Genomic DNA, 15,544 nt, shown 5'->3' with positions numbered 1-15,544 from the left:
CAGCACCTCTATCCATTTACTTTTACATATTTTTTAAGTAACTTAGCAATATGTGACAACTATAAAACTAGAAATCTAGCGTACTTATTATATTCGTTGTAAAAGCACTGATGAACTGAAAACCACGTATGCTGCTGGTAGCAGTATATATTGGCATCATTGTTTTGCAAATGGTTAGTATTTTATTATAAGATTAAACACACACTTACCATACAGCCCAGAAATCTCAATCACACGTACTTTCCCAAGAGAAATGAAAATCTGTGTCCACATAAAGATCTACATGTGAATCGTTTTAGCAGCATTCTTCCCAAGAGTTAAAAACTGGAAACAACCATAACTTCCACCAAGTGGGTAAACTTATTTAGACCGTGCATGAGATGGGTACTGCTTAGACACGAAAAGGAATAATCTGCTGATGTATGCAACATGGGCAGATCTCAAACACATCATGTTCAGTGAAAAGAGTCAAACTCAAAGAAGTGTAAACAAATCTTGGAGATATTGTGGGTTTGGTTCCAGACGACCACAATAAAGTGAATATCATAATAAAGTGAGTCAAATGAAGTTTTTGGCTTTCCAACATGCATAAAAATTACCTTTACACTACACTGTAGTCTAATAAGTATGTAATGGCATTATATATTAAAAAAACAATGTACATGCCCTAATTTAAAAATCCTCTGTTGCTAAAAAATGTTAACGATCATCTGAGCTTTCAGCGAGTCATAATCTTTTCACTGATAGAAAGTCTTGCCTCAGTGTTGGTGGGCACTGAGTGACCAAGGTGGTGCTTCCTGAACGTGGGGGCAGCTGGGGCAATTTCTTAAAATAAGGCAAGAGTGAAAATTGCCACATCAAATGACTCTTCATTTGAAAACTTCAAGGCCATTATATGGTTATTAAGTGGCCTAATTTCAATATTGTGTCTCAGGGAATAGGAGGCCCACAGAGAAGTAGAGACAGGGGGTCAGTGGAGCAGTGAGAACACACAATTTGTCAAGTAGGCTCACTGTCTTATACAGGCACAATTTGTGGCACCCCAAAACAAATACGATAGTAATACCAAAGATCTTTGACCACGTAACAAATATAATAATAATGATAAAGTTCGAAATATTGCAGGAATTACCAAAATGTGACACAGGGTCAGGAAGTGAACAAATGCTATGGAAAAGCGATGCCGATAGACTTGTTAGATGCCGAACTGCCACAGACCTTCGATCTGTAATAAAATGAGGTATGCCTGCACATGATGCATAAGATTCCATTTGTATTGGCAGCATAGCACTAACAAAACTGTGGAGACAAAAATCAGAGCAGTGGTTTCCAGTGGCTGGACATGGGGTAAGGGAATGACTGCAGAGGAGCAAACAGAACTTTCAAGGGTGATGGAAACGTTCCACATCATAATCGTGGTGTGCTTACAAGACTGTATACATTTGGCAAAGTTCATTGATCTGTACAATTTTAAAATGTTAATTGTATTGCATGTGAATTACTCCTCAATAAATTTAACATTAAAAGTATATGACGGGTGCCTGGGTGGCTCAGTTGAGCATCGGACTTTGGCTCAGGGCACGATCTCTCAAGTTTGTGAGTTCAAGCCCTGCATTGGGCTTGCTGCTGTCAGCGCATAAATAGCCCACTTCAGATTTTCTGTCCCGCCTCTCTCTGTCCTTCCCCTGCTGGTGCTCTCTCTCTCTCAAATATAAATAAAAAAAACATTTAAAAATCTTTTAAAAAGTTTATAAATTTTTTTTTAACATTTATTCATTTTTGAGACAGAGAGAGACAGAGCATGAATGGGGGAGGGTCAGAGAGAGGGAGACACAGAATCTGAAACAGGCTCCAGGCCCTGAGCTGTCAGCACAGAGCCCGACGTGGGGCTCGAACTCACAGACCGTGAGATCATGACCTGAGCCGCAGTCGGCCGCCCAATCGACTGAGCCACTAAGGCGCCCCTAAAAAGTTTATTAAAGAAAAATATGTTTGAGATATTTTGAATCTCAGATGTGAGAAAAAAATGTTTAAGGAAGAACTTATTGCATATTTGCTATAAGACAGGCACTTTGCTGGGATCTAAGAATATAGAGATGAAAGACAGTCTGTGACTTTAAGGAGCTTATAGTCCAGTGGAGAAGAGACAGGAGCAAACAAAACCACAACATTGAGTGATAAGTGCATTAGTAGAGATACACACAGCAGGGCTGGAGCACACCCTGGGGTACCTAGACCAGGTTTCTAGAAATGATGGACTCCCTAAAGAGAGATGATGCTTGAGTTTGAGTCAAGCTGCCGTAGGGGTTAGTGAGCCAGATAACAGAAGGACATCCTTAACTAAGGAAGTATAAAGTACAAAAATAGAGGGAAAGAGAGAGAGATAAAGTTCTCATGGATCAGCTCTAGTCTTGAAAATTGCCAAAAGGAATAAGGCAATGAATGAATAGGAGAAAAATTAGACTTGTCAGAAAGTAAATTCCATGGCAGTGAGACATATTAAAATGTGAACTGTTATTTCCCCAGGAAATGGTAGATGATCTTGAGAATCCAGAAAACCAAGTTCATAAGATAAACAAGACTGCTACATGTTAAGAACAAGCACTCCTTGCTTTAGCATAGTGGCCTATTAATTCTTCAATGGCTCAAGAATCAACACAGACTTTATTGATCTGTTCCATTTCTAATTTTTACTACTTTCCTCCTATATGTCCTATCTACTTCAATTCACTAATATAATAGTTTGGCTTCAACTTTCTTCGCCCTACATTTTCACCTTTATTTTTTTAATGTTTATTTATTTATTTTTGAGAGAGAGAGAGAGAGAGAGTGAGAGACAGAAGTGGGAAAGAGCAGAGAGAGAGAGAGAGAGAGAGGGAGAAAGAGAGAGAATCCCAAGCTGGCTGTGTGCTGTCAGTGCAGAGCCCGATGTGGGGCTCAAACCCATGAACCTGAGCCAAAACCAAGAGTTGGTCACTTAACCAGCTGGGGTACCCAGGCACCCCACATTTTCATCTTTAAAAAAAAGGTAAGCACACAAAAATATGGCTAGTTGTCGTGCTGTATCATTGTGAGACATATAAAATCGTTTACCTGATGTATTAACTTCATAGTACAAAAGTCCCTTCCCAAAGACGCAACAAAAACAGTACAATCTGATGATCCCTAAAGCATATACCTAGTCTCATAAAGCAGGTTCCTGCATGTTATCTCACAATACTTCTATTTCTGTTCTCCTGGCCAAAACTGAGTTGCATGGCCTCACCTAACTGGAAGGTAGGAAAGAACACATAGTCTTTATTCCAAGCAGTCATGTGCCAGCTGCTAGAAAAGGAAGAATGGGTAGTGTAGGATAAGCAGGAATCTCTGAATCAAAGAGGAGATTTCCCTTATCCCTCAGAATACTGGGACCATAGAGATAATGCAGTTTCTCGTTAAAATACAAACTCTAGAACTTCATTGCCAAAATTTTCCTTTGATTTGGAGCTGTTTGTTTTTTCATTCTGTATTCATTCCATTCATGACCCTGGAGCCTCACAGGTTCCTTTACAAAGCACTAAGGACAGTGCCTAACGTAGAGTAAGTGCTAGATAAATACTGGCTGTTATGGTGATGGTCTCTGTGTCGTGAAGCCAAAGAATCTTATAGTTACAAAAGAGATAGTCCAGTCTAATCTCTGCCACCGTCTCCCACCCCTTACCCAAGTAAGGGTGCTCATTTACAGTCTTGGTGCCTCACTAAAATAAGGCGATGAATTTGGTAGATTAGTGCTATACAAAAGCAAATAGCACTTAATAATATATTTATAAAATGAGAAAAAAAAGTCTTTTGCAGAATTGTGTCTCCATTTAAAAACACTTTTTATTGTATTCACTTCCATCTCTTTAGGACTTAAAGTTTCCATGACTGGTGGTTTGTCAAATATGCCTAGGTGTTTCTACCTCTATTAACTGCAACTTTTTATGTGAATTCTTTCCTCATTTATGAAGATCAGAATTTCTGTTCTGTAGATGATAGTACCAAAACCTCCCAAATAAGAAGTTCCACAAATATATGCTTATTTTTAATTATTGATTATTAGCTTATTATAAACAGGCACATTTTCTAATGAGCTAACTATATTCTTGGTAACAAAATTGAACAAAATTTACAGTTGCCTTTTTCAGTTTTTGTTTTGTAGCCATTGATAGTCTTTGCAAATTTGCATATTGTTTTCTTTTTATAATTCAGGCTCTTATTTCTAAGAATGTCACTGAAAACTTGGCAAGAAAATACTAAAAATTTTCAGCTTTCTGTGTGTCTTTTGCTGTGAACCACAGTCCAAGAAATACCATTTTGTCATATATACTAATGTTATATTTTGATAGATAAGATATTTCCTGATGGCTAATTTTGCAAGACAGACCTGAGAAAACTCAGATAAGATTGTTGACCTATTATTTTTATTTTATTAGAAAGCATCCTGGGTAATTTCCATAGCATCAAAATGACATGGGGGAAAAAGAGTAATAATTACATATTTTTGTTAACTGCAGTGTAATAATAAATAAATACGAGAGAGGACATTTCCATTAGATTTTCTTGTTTTAGAAAATTAAGTAGAAAACAACACTGCAGTTTACTTAGGGACAAACTGTTTTGAGAACTGAATTTATAATTAGCCCAAAAGACGAATCACATGAATTATTATACAAAGGAAACAAATTTGCTTCCAAACAACTTTATGAAAAGGAGTCAATCCAACAGATCTTGGATCATACTCTTTAGGAGACTAATTCATCTCTTGGGAACTCTGATCAAAAATAAAATCTTTCAAGTGTTTCCTTATCCACTAATAAGTCCAAATTATGAACAATGTTTCTAACATCTTCGTCTCATAGCTATCCACAGTCTAAAATCAAGAAGTCAAATTTTATCCCCTGTCTTCAAATTCACAAACACCTCATCATCACAAGAAGTGGCTCCAAGTCCCTCATTCTTTCTGAGGTTAGATTGAGACCTGTGAGCAAATTTGGCAGCCTGGTCATTTAATGCCACCTTTAAACCATTCTGTACCCATTTATTCAACATACAGTGCAGGTAGGATGAAACTGATTACCTGTTAATAAAAATTGTATGCCCTTTCCAAAGAAGTGGCACTGGGTATAACTTTGTATTTTAACTTACTTGCAAACGTCTCTTAATTTGCGTTTTTTTCACCCCTTTCTTTATGAGCAATGAAAGGAAGGAACAAAAAACTGTACCCTATGTCACCATAAGTCAAATGGCACAGATCTGCTGCATTCATTTACTAGGACTTCCATAACAAAATACCACAGGCTGGGAGGTTTAAATAACAGAAATTTATTTTTTCATTGTCCTAAAGCCTGGAAGTCCAAGATCAAAGTATCGACAGGCTTGATTTCCCCTGAGGCCTTTCTCCTTGGCTGCAGACAGCTGCCTTCTCCCTGGGTGTTTCTGTTCTCAGAAGTACAGGGTGTGGCTTCTCCCTCTGCCTCCTAATCTCTCTCTCTTTTTTTTTTTTTTTTAATTTAAATCCAAGTTAGTTAACATATAGTGTAATAATGATTTCAGGAGTAGAATTTAGTGATTCATCACTTACACATAACACCCTGTGCTCATCCCAACAAGTGCCCTCCTTAATGCCCATCACCCATTTAGCCCATCCCCCCCACCCAACACCCCGCCAGCAACCCTCAGTTTGTTCTCTGTATTTAAGTCTCTTGTGGTTTGCCTCCCTCAAAATGATCTCCTCCTCTTATAAGGACACCAGGCGTATTGAATTAGGGCCCAGCCTAATGATCCCACTTTAACTTAATACCTCTTGAAGGCACTACTTCCAAAATAAGGTCACATTCGGAGATACTAGGAGGGTTTCAACATATGCATTTGGGGAAGATGTAATTCAGCCCGTAACATCTGGCCATCCTAAAATGTTAAAATCAGACAGGAAAGGACCTTATTTCAACCCTTGACAGCCTTCGATTACAAAATCCTAAAATGTGTCTATCTTACATGGCATTTCATATTTTACTTTGGGATTCCAAATCATTCTCTGCACAAGGACATTTGCAGAAACTGAAGGGACAAACACAGATTCATTTCTTAATTTACTTCTACTTGCTAAGGTAGGATTAGTATCCTGAGAAGGATAAAAAAAAAAAAAACCAGCAAAATAGTCCCTGTTTTTACTAAGTGTGAGTCCTCTGTTCAGCTTACCTTTGTGACTTTTGAAACCAGGAAGCTTCTTGGAAGATACACTAAAGGATTTAAAATTTAGAACTTTTAAAAAAAAATCACTCATTCATGGGGCGTCTGGGTGGCTCAGTTGGTTAAGTGTCTGACTTCACCTCAGGTCATGATCTCACCATTCATGAGTTTCATCCCCGCATCGGGCTCTGTGCTGAAGGCTCAGAGCCTGGAGCCTGCTTTGGATTCTCTGTCTCCCTCTCTCTGCCCCTCCCTTGCTCACACTCTTTCTCTCTCAAAAATAAATAAGCATTAAAAAAAAAATTTTTTTTTTAAATCACTCATTCCTTGGAAGCCACATCATGGCAAATATATGTCATGTTTTGAACTACAAATAATAGGATACCTTCCTAACAGGCTTAACTGTGAAGGACAATTCTTATCTAACATGCAGCCCAGTAGCTAGCAGTTCCAGTTTGGTGAGTTCAGTACCAAAACGAAGGTGGAACTCAGGGCTTGTCGTCTCCCCTCTGAGGTATCAGAAGTTGGTTTCTGTCCTCTGCTGGTTGCCAGGTTGACACCAGTCATCACCTCCTTTCACAAGTGTGCTCAGAGCCTGGAAGGGAAGCCTTTATCCTCCTGAATCTCTTCTTATCAAGGAAGAAAGCTTTGCCCAGAATATGCTACCTCAAAATACGACTGTAGAAGTCCAGGACGTGTCACCCCAAATATGCTACTTTGGTACATTGATTGTTTTGAGTTATAAGCACTTGAAAAATAGCAAATACAGGGAGAGGCTTTCTCTGAACTCCCTTTTCAGTCTAAAGACACATGGTCCAAAAGGAACTCAATTGTTTTAAATTTCCTCCTTAGGAGTTTCAACAACCATGAAAAATTGGTAAAATTGGACACCACACCCAGACAGACTTTGTCACAAACTACCATACCTCCCATCTATTCTTCTAAATGTCCATTTGTCTTTCCTAAAAATGATTTACTTTCCCCTAAGAGGCCTACATTCCTCCTCTTTGTTGATTAAAATGGTATTTCAGCCTGAATCTTAAGCCTTCTCAGGGAGTTACTCATGTTCCCCTAGTTATTTTCTATGTATACATGAGGTATACATACTAATCAACATTTGTCTATCTTTCTATGTTGTTTATTACAGGGGTCTCAGCCAAGAACTCAGAAGGGTGGAAGGAAATTATTTTTCCTCCCCTGTAGTCCCAACCTCCCCTAAGGCATCCCTGGTACAGAGAAGTGGAATTTACTCCATTGCTTTTCACACAAATACACAACAGAGATGGTCATATGCCAGAGAAAAGTGCTTCCTAACTAATTTTCTTACAAAAACAACATCCACTTCAGCAGGAGTGGACTTTATTTGCATTTCACCCGAATCTTTGAGAGAACTTGAGTTTATCAGCATTATTCTGTTTTAGTGCCTTGTTTCAATTATCTAGTGCTGAAAACATGGCTTCAAAATAGTATTAATTTCTTTTGCTGACTGATCTTGGGCTGAGTGGACTCAGCTAAGCAGTCCTTACTTGGCTCTCTGTGCAGCTGCAGTCAGGCAGCAGGGGCAAGGGTCACCCTGAAGCTTTCACACGTAGCTGGCACTTGGGCTGAAGTCACTCAAACAGCTATGAGTAGAACAGCTGGGGCTCCTTGGTCATGTCTCCATGTTTCTCTCTGGGAGACCTCCCCATATGGTGACCTTAGGGGGACATTTTGCACAGCAGGGGAGGCTCCATATGCAAGTGTACCAAGAGGAACAATCAGAAGCTGCATAGACTTTTCTAACCTAGCTTTGGAAGTCACACAGTATCGCTTTGGCCACATTTATTCGTCAAGGCAGCCACAAGACCACCCAGATTCAAGAGGTGGTCTTGAAAGGAGAAGTCTCAAAGAATTGGTGGACATATTTTAAATACCACCACACACCCCTTCAAGATTGGCCCTCCCATCATCTATTCAGCTGGACCACCCTCAGTTTACCTGTGAGTCCACAGAACCTGCTTTCCATGGCCATCTGCACCTCTAGGCCCTCATCTCTCATCACTATCCTTGTGGACAGTTCCCACTTTCATTTCACACACCTCCCTTTGCAGGATGGACTGTTTAGAGAGTGAGGTCTTTGTGAAAAGGAACCAGGATTTCTGGTTATCCATAGCTAAGACAAAGACTCTCATAACCAGTGTTTCAAGTTAAATTTTAGTCCTTATTTCCTCTCATGCTTTTTGGTTTCCAAAGAAGGAAAATGCAGAGACAGCCAACTAGCAGTGGGGAAAGCTCTCCTATGCCAGCGAGGCCCAAGCCTACCAGCAGTCAATGGATATAAACACAGAAACAAAAAGCAGTCGGGGCAGTGTGGAAGGAAATGGCTGCCTGTCCTCCTAACCCTCTGAAGGTGGACTGCTTGTATATAGCTTTGCCCACCTGAGCAGAAAAGAGCATCTGGAATCTTAGCTTTCTCCCTTGAATGCCTCTCCACTCAGTATCAGTCAAGCTGACCAACTTTTCCTTGAATAAAAAATTCAAGTGAGAGCCTGAAGTAATGAGTATTCTTCAAAAACAATTTCACCAAGACATATTAAATGAAATTTCCAGTGGCAGCTTAACCATTTTAGGAAGAAAAGAACCTTATATAATTTACACATGTTGGTAAAAGGAAAGGAAAGAAATTCCGTGATGCTCAATCTAGGACATAGACTCCATTATGTGGAAATAAATTCCTCAAGACCCCAAATATCTTTGGTTCAGTCTTAATTTATATTAAAGTTACCTTGTTTGTTCATTTGTTTGTTTTGTTTTGTTTTAAGCAGGAAACATTGAGGGATGTGTTAGGAAGCTGTTTTGGTGAGCACATTTAAGAATGCAAACCACAAGATTTACAACTGGCTTTGTTTGGATAAAATAGAACTGAGCATACATACTTGTCAGTTACCATAAAATATAAGTAAAACTTACAGTTACTCTGTATTTTGTCATCACAAAATTGAGTTTCTGTGTAACTGACTATGAGGAGGAAAAAGTTTTCCTATAATCTTCAAAAAATTATCTTACTAGTTTTTAGGACTTCTACTTGTAACTTTTAGGTTATAAATATTTGTTTTGAGAAACTGCATTCGTTAAATTGTTGTAGGGAACTGTTCATGGAGAGTTATAAACTCTGCCAAAAAGGTTGATTTTATCCACCAATCTTGAACTACTGGTTCACTACTTTTTGACCTTGTTCAGTAGTAAAACAAAAACACTATGAACAGTTTCTTAAAATTAGGAACATTGCCAAAAGCATTCTTATTTACAAAAACCGTATTGCAAAATAACTTTAATAGGCCAACTTTAAAACACGGTGTAGAATCCTGATTTGTCATAACCTGAGCATGGAGCCCTGGTGAGATGCCCTTTGATTTCCTGACATTCCACCTAATAGATGTCAAACTCTGAATAAGAAGCATATTTGGAGGATTTTGGGAGAATCAATGTCAAAAGAAAAAATGGGTATGGAAACCTCAGAAACATGGTATAAAGTGAAGAGATGAATATAGGGAGTTAAATTGTGAAATGTCATGATCCTATTTTTTTTTTTTTGACAGCATAAAACTCACATCAAGATTAAAACTGAAAACAAAGGAAATTCGTGTCTCATAGAAGGTTCCTAACCACCCTGTCAAAGGGTGCTCCCCAGTTCCAACCCCAAGCATTGTAGTTACACTGAAGTTTAAGTTTATGGGTGTTAAGAATATTTGATAAAAAAAAATGACCGGATTGACAAAAGAAAAATGGGGAGGAGGAACATCGTTTTAGCTTAATAACAGTGTTATTATATTAGGACATAACAAACAGATACAAGATATGGTCTTTGGTAACAGCCTGACTTGAAAAAACATATAAAAACATTTTGGGGTCACTTGAGGCAATTGAAGATAGCCAGTATACTAGGAAATAATTAGGAGTGATAATGGCACCATATGATATAGGATTATATGCTGACATATTTTGGAGTGAAACTTCATATAGTCAGTCTACAATTTAAAATGGTTTGGTGAAAAAATACATAGATGAAGTGTATGTGGTAAGACAACAATTGGGTATAAAAGTGTTGAGTATACTCTTTCTTCCCATTTTGTTTATGTATAAAAAATTTCAAATTAAAGTTTTTAAAGTACATGGATGTTACTCCTGTCCCCAGATTTTTTTAATTCTTAAAATAAGAAGGAAATGTGTGTTAAATTTGGCTTAAGAAGATGGGACCTGTAAGTTCAAAGAGCTAGCAAATATAGCCAAAGTGCTGTGGTTCAGATGTGAAGGTCCTCACCATTGAAACAAGTCTAGAAATGTTGCATCACCCTTTGGTTTCTGTGGACAGTCTTATGCCAGCTATGCTTGAATTTCAGGCTAAAAGGTAAAGTGTAGTTACCCCAGGAGCCAACCAAGTCCACGAGAGGTCAAAAGGGTGCACTCTCATCATGGATGGAGCTAGAGGCTAAGTGAAATAAATCGGTCAGAGAAAGACAAATACCATATGATTTCACTCATATGTGGAATTTAAGAAACAAAACAAACAAAAGAGGGAAAAAAGACAAACCAAGAAATAAACTCTTAACTATAGAAAACAAAATGATGCTTACCAGAGGCAAGGAGGATGGGGGAATGGGTGAAATAGGTGAAGGGGATTAAGGGGCACACTTGTCATGATGAACACTGAGTAATGTATAGCATTACTGGATCACTATATGGTACACCTAAAATGAATATAACACTGTATGTTAACAACACTGGAATTAAAATTAAATAAATAGATAGGTAATAAATAAATAAATAAATAAATAAATAAATAAATAAATAAATAAAAGTGTTGGACTCTCTTTATTGGTTTCAGTGTTTCTGTCTCTCAAACTAAATGAAATAATTGGTCAGAATAAGCCTCTGTGTCATGATATAACAATAATAACAATGAATAACACTATAAATAATAATAATAATAATAATAATAATGCCTAACATTTATTAACCACTCAGGGAAAGGCACCATAAATTGGTTTGGACATTACAGGTGATGCTTCAATATTATGATAGATAAAGCATGTTGCACATACTGAGCTATGTGGTCATTATGAATTGTCTTTCCTTAAGCCAGGTGTTCAACAGAAATTTATTAAAGTCTTTCATAGCATCTAAATGGGCAAACTCCCAAGGTTAAGCACTATTGGCCAACTGTATAGGGGTTATATGGGCAGCTGGGACACCCTTCCCTCCTTATACCTTTTTATCCTCTAACTCCTGCCTGTCCTGACTTCATCCTTCTGCCTTCCAGAAGGACTTCCTCCATTCCAAGCTGGCTGAGGCTGTCTACATACTCCCTTACTCCACTTGTAGCCCTTATTATACATCTAATCCTTTGAGCCACTCTACACAGTTCAAGACCAACATGTTCAGATCTCTATTAATTTTTTTTCATATCTCTACTGATTCATCAACTTATCCCTCCTGCCCTCACTAGCCAGAAATACTGTGTCTTCCTTCTGGGAACCTCCTTTATGCACAAATTCTCAGGAACAGAAGGAATTAACACAGTCTGAAGAAACGAGTGGGGTGTTTTTCAGTCTGGCCTCCCCATCCAGAAACCAGACTGAGTCAATCCCTGAGGGCTGTGGCTTCTCATAGACATCTGGAGCCACCAGCTCAGCTCCCAGGGTTATTAGGAGGATCAAATGACCTAAAGTAGGTGGCAAAACTCCACAAAGAAATAACTATGGCTATGTGACTTGTTAAATAGCCCATGTTGGGTTCATTATGTCTTCCTTATTTAATACTTTCTACTCTACATCAAAACTTCAACATTTTATTTTTATAAAACTTTTTTCAACTGTTAAGAACCCGGCATGTATTCAGGAGGTGCTCATAAAATATTCACCTATTCAAAAAATATTCTATAATAGACTAAGGAAGCATAAGACAGTCATCTCCAAGGAACTTGCAATTGAATGGAGAAAATAGTGGATGTAAGACACGCTTGCTGTTACATGGAAGTACATGTAGGCAGTGCCATCGGAGTACAGAGAAGTAGACTTCTGACGGGCAAGAGCCTCATAGTGTAAATTGAGGTTTACTGAAATGTTATTTCAGTCTGCAGTGATAGGAGGAAGAATGTGAAGTTTTCCTTTTTCTCCCTATCCAACACTGCCTCCTAGTGGTGCCATGGCCCCTTTGCAGTGCCTCTCAATTCCTCCCAAGGGAGTACAGGGAGGGAAATGGAAACATCGAATCAACAAGTGGCTATAGAATCTGAATCGATTTGTGAACATCACTTTTAAGTTGAGCCATTGCAAGTGAAGCCTTCATTTCTTTTGTTCTTCCCTTCCAGGAAAACGGTTCTACCATAGAAGTGTCACCTACTATGGGTCCTGGCATTTTTATCACAGGGTGCACTGGGAGAAGCAAAGCACCCTCAAAAAAGGACATAAAAAGGAAAAGGAGAGCTCTTCCACTGCCTTCATGGAAGGGCCAACTCCTGTTCCCAAGCTGCAATGAGAGAAGCCTCCTCGTGGAGACTGCTCAGGGGAAGAGGAAGGTCACAGTTCCCTGAGTTTGAGTCTGGGACCTGAAATATGGTCCCAAGAGCATTGAAATCTTGATGCATGTATCAAAAAACAAAAATGCTGTCATGTCAAGAGTGGAGCTGTTTTCTGTTTTGGAGGAAGTGATGGCTTAGGTCCTCTTTGGGGGCAGGCTGTTACTTGCCCTGGAGAGACCCCCACGATAGGCCAAGTGACTGTTCAAAGACAAAGCTGAGGCTCTAGAATCATGTGAAAGGTTGTCAATGAAGCAGATGGAATTCCAGCTTTGAATACTTTCTGTTCCATCAACAAAACAAAAATGTTGACATTTTCTTTCTAACATTGTGTGCCTGAAAATGGTTATTTCTTTTTGTGGCACGTGAAGGTTTTATTGGAGAGGCACTAACAGGAGCCCAAAGCTGGAGCAGTCATCTTCACCAGAAACTTTGCAAGACTTGATGTAAGTCTTGCACCAGAATTGCTGCCTCCAGGCCTCACTGAGGAAGTGTGGCTCAGAATATAACTCACTGAGAGCAGGAATTTTGTTCCATGGATATACACTCCAGGGGCTAGAACCTTACTGGGTTCATAGTAGGCATTTCAATGTTTGTCGAATGAACACATGAAAGAAAAGTGCTACCCGTTTCCCATGCAAACCAGTTCTGCCCTGGGACAACAGGGAAGGGTAGGTTTGGGAACAGAAGACAGAACCTGAGGCAGAGCAGTGCCTAGCTGAGTTGAATTTTCATGGTATTGGTGAAGTAGTCTGACAAGAAGGGCAAAAGGGAGGAATATGGAAAATCATATTCCTGGTCATCTGTGAGGGCCTGATGACACAGAAATGAACCAGGACACCTTGAAGTACAGCAGTGTTTCTATGTGGACAGGTGGGAATTTTGGTCATTTGGACACTAATGTAAATGTGGCCTCCACGGGCTCCCAAGCTGGGTGACCATGTTAATTGGTCAGCATAACTAGCACAACCCAGCACTAGCCACTTCTTGTGTCCGGAGCAGCTCTCTTCTGGTCTGCTATTCCCATATTTTAAAATTGGAGCGCATAGACATTGGGTCTCATTTTTGAAGGAACATGCTGTAACTATAAATTATAATTTCTGGTCTTAGATTATCTCCACCATCAGCTTTCTTTTTACCTCTGATTATTGAAGGTAGAAATCTAAGAATAATGTCGCTGGCCCTCTTCACAAATTCACCCATCCTTCTATTACTTCTGCTCTCTTCATGGTGCTTATTCTGCTTCTCTCACAAAACGTGACTCGTAAGACTTTAGGTTATTATTAATATCCTTACTAACACCTCCTGCCACCTTTGACTTACTCTCACCCCAATGACACCCATGACAATTCACTTTCCTCAATATTTTTATTTTTTCAATGTTTATTTATTTTGAGAGAGAGAGTACGAGCAGGGGGAAGGGCAGAGAGAGGGGGAGAGAAAGAATCCTAAGCAGTCTCCTCACTGTCGGTGCAAAGCCTGATGTGGGGCTCAATCTCACGAACCGTGAGATCATGACCTGAGCCGAAACCAAGAGTTGGATGCTTAACTGACTGAGTCACCCAGACATCCCTTCCCTCGATATTTTTTAATCTTGCTTAGTCTACAATAATATCCTCCTTATTAGCCATTCTATCTCCACTCCGGTCCATCTTCAATGCTCCTGCTGAAACCTTCTGAAGGTCCCCAGTCATATCTCCTTCTGCCCTCAGGTTTACCTCCTTAAAAAAAAAAAATCAAGAAATCCTGCAATGGATCCTTGGATACCAAAATATCATAAATTTCAGATCCCATACAATTCAGAATTTCTCTTTTCCTGCCACTAAAACTTTGAGCAGAATATTCTACACTTCTAGAATTAACTTACTTATCTCATATCAAGATATTTTTCATCTCTCAGTTACTCTTGAGAAAAAGAACCATATACTTTTAAGTATGCTTACCTCCTACTCACCCTTAATTGCACACACCAGGTGCATACAGTATCAAATCTTAATTCTATATTTTTTGAATACTACATGTTTAATCCATGAGAACCTCTTCAGAGTATTATTTCCTTAAACAGAAGCTATTGATTGGCAAGGAGTGAGCCCTAAAACAAATAGGGTCAATTACGATACTTTTCAGATTCACTTGATGAATGCTGGACTAGTCAGAGCCCTTTCCTGAAATTTTTGAACATGGGACCAGAAATAACCCTCATTTTCTTTCAGGTGTGTTTCTCAATATTCATATGTTGAAGCCCTAACCTTCAACATGACTATTTGAAGAGAGGGTCCTTATAGAGGTAACTAAAATTAGATGAGATCATGATCCAGTAGGATTAATGTCCTTCTAAAAGGAAAATACACCGAAGCTCTCTCCACACCACAGAGGAAAGGTCATGTGAGGATGCAGCAAGAAGGCAACCATCTGCAAGCCATGAAGAGAGCTCTCACCAGAAGCTGACTTGGTCAGCACCTTGACTCCTACCCTCCAGAATTGTGAGAAACTAATTTCTGTTGTTTAAGCCACCCAGTCTGGTATTTTGCTACTGCATCCTGAACACACTAACTGCAGGCGGCGAGGCTGGAAAGTATGTGTTAACAGAAGACATGTTTCTGCCATACTGAAGAATGGATTCTAAAAGGATAAAGCTGAGACAAGAGACAGAGAGAGTCCTAAAAGCACGCCTGTCCTCCAGTTATTTATACATAGAACAAAGATTAGAACATTAACAGAAGCATTCTTCTTTATTCTTTTTTGTACTTAGTATGCATGAATTGGTTTCACATCAAG

General features: G+C 39.0%; 1 pseudogene; it reads left to right on the top strand.

The window, feature by feature from the left end:
- Positions 1–1,180: 1,180 nt before the first annotated feature.
- LOC109263226 (brain protein I3-like) overlaps positions 1,181–15,544 on the top strand; it is an 18,868-nt pseudogene continuing 4,504 nt past the window's right edge.

The sequence above is a fragment of the Panthera pardus genome, unplaced genomic scaffold (genome assembly GCF_024362965.1).
Source record: "Panthera pardus isolate Hobbes unplaced genomic scaffold, ASM2436296v1 HiC_scaffold_17, whole genome shotgun sequence".
Taxonomy (NCBI): domain Eukaryota; kingdom Metazoa; phylum Chordata; class Mammalia; order Carnivora; family Felidae; genus Panthera; species Panthera pardus.
The sequence above is the reverse complement of the archived record's forward strand: the minus strand, read 5'-3'. Positions and strand labels throughout refer to the sequence as shown.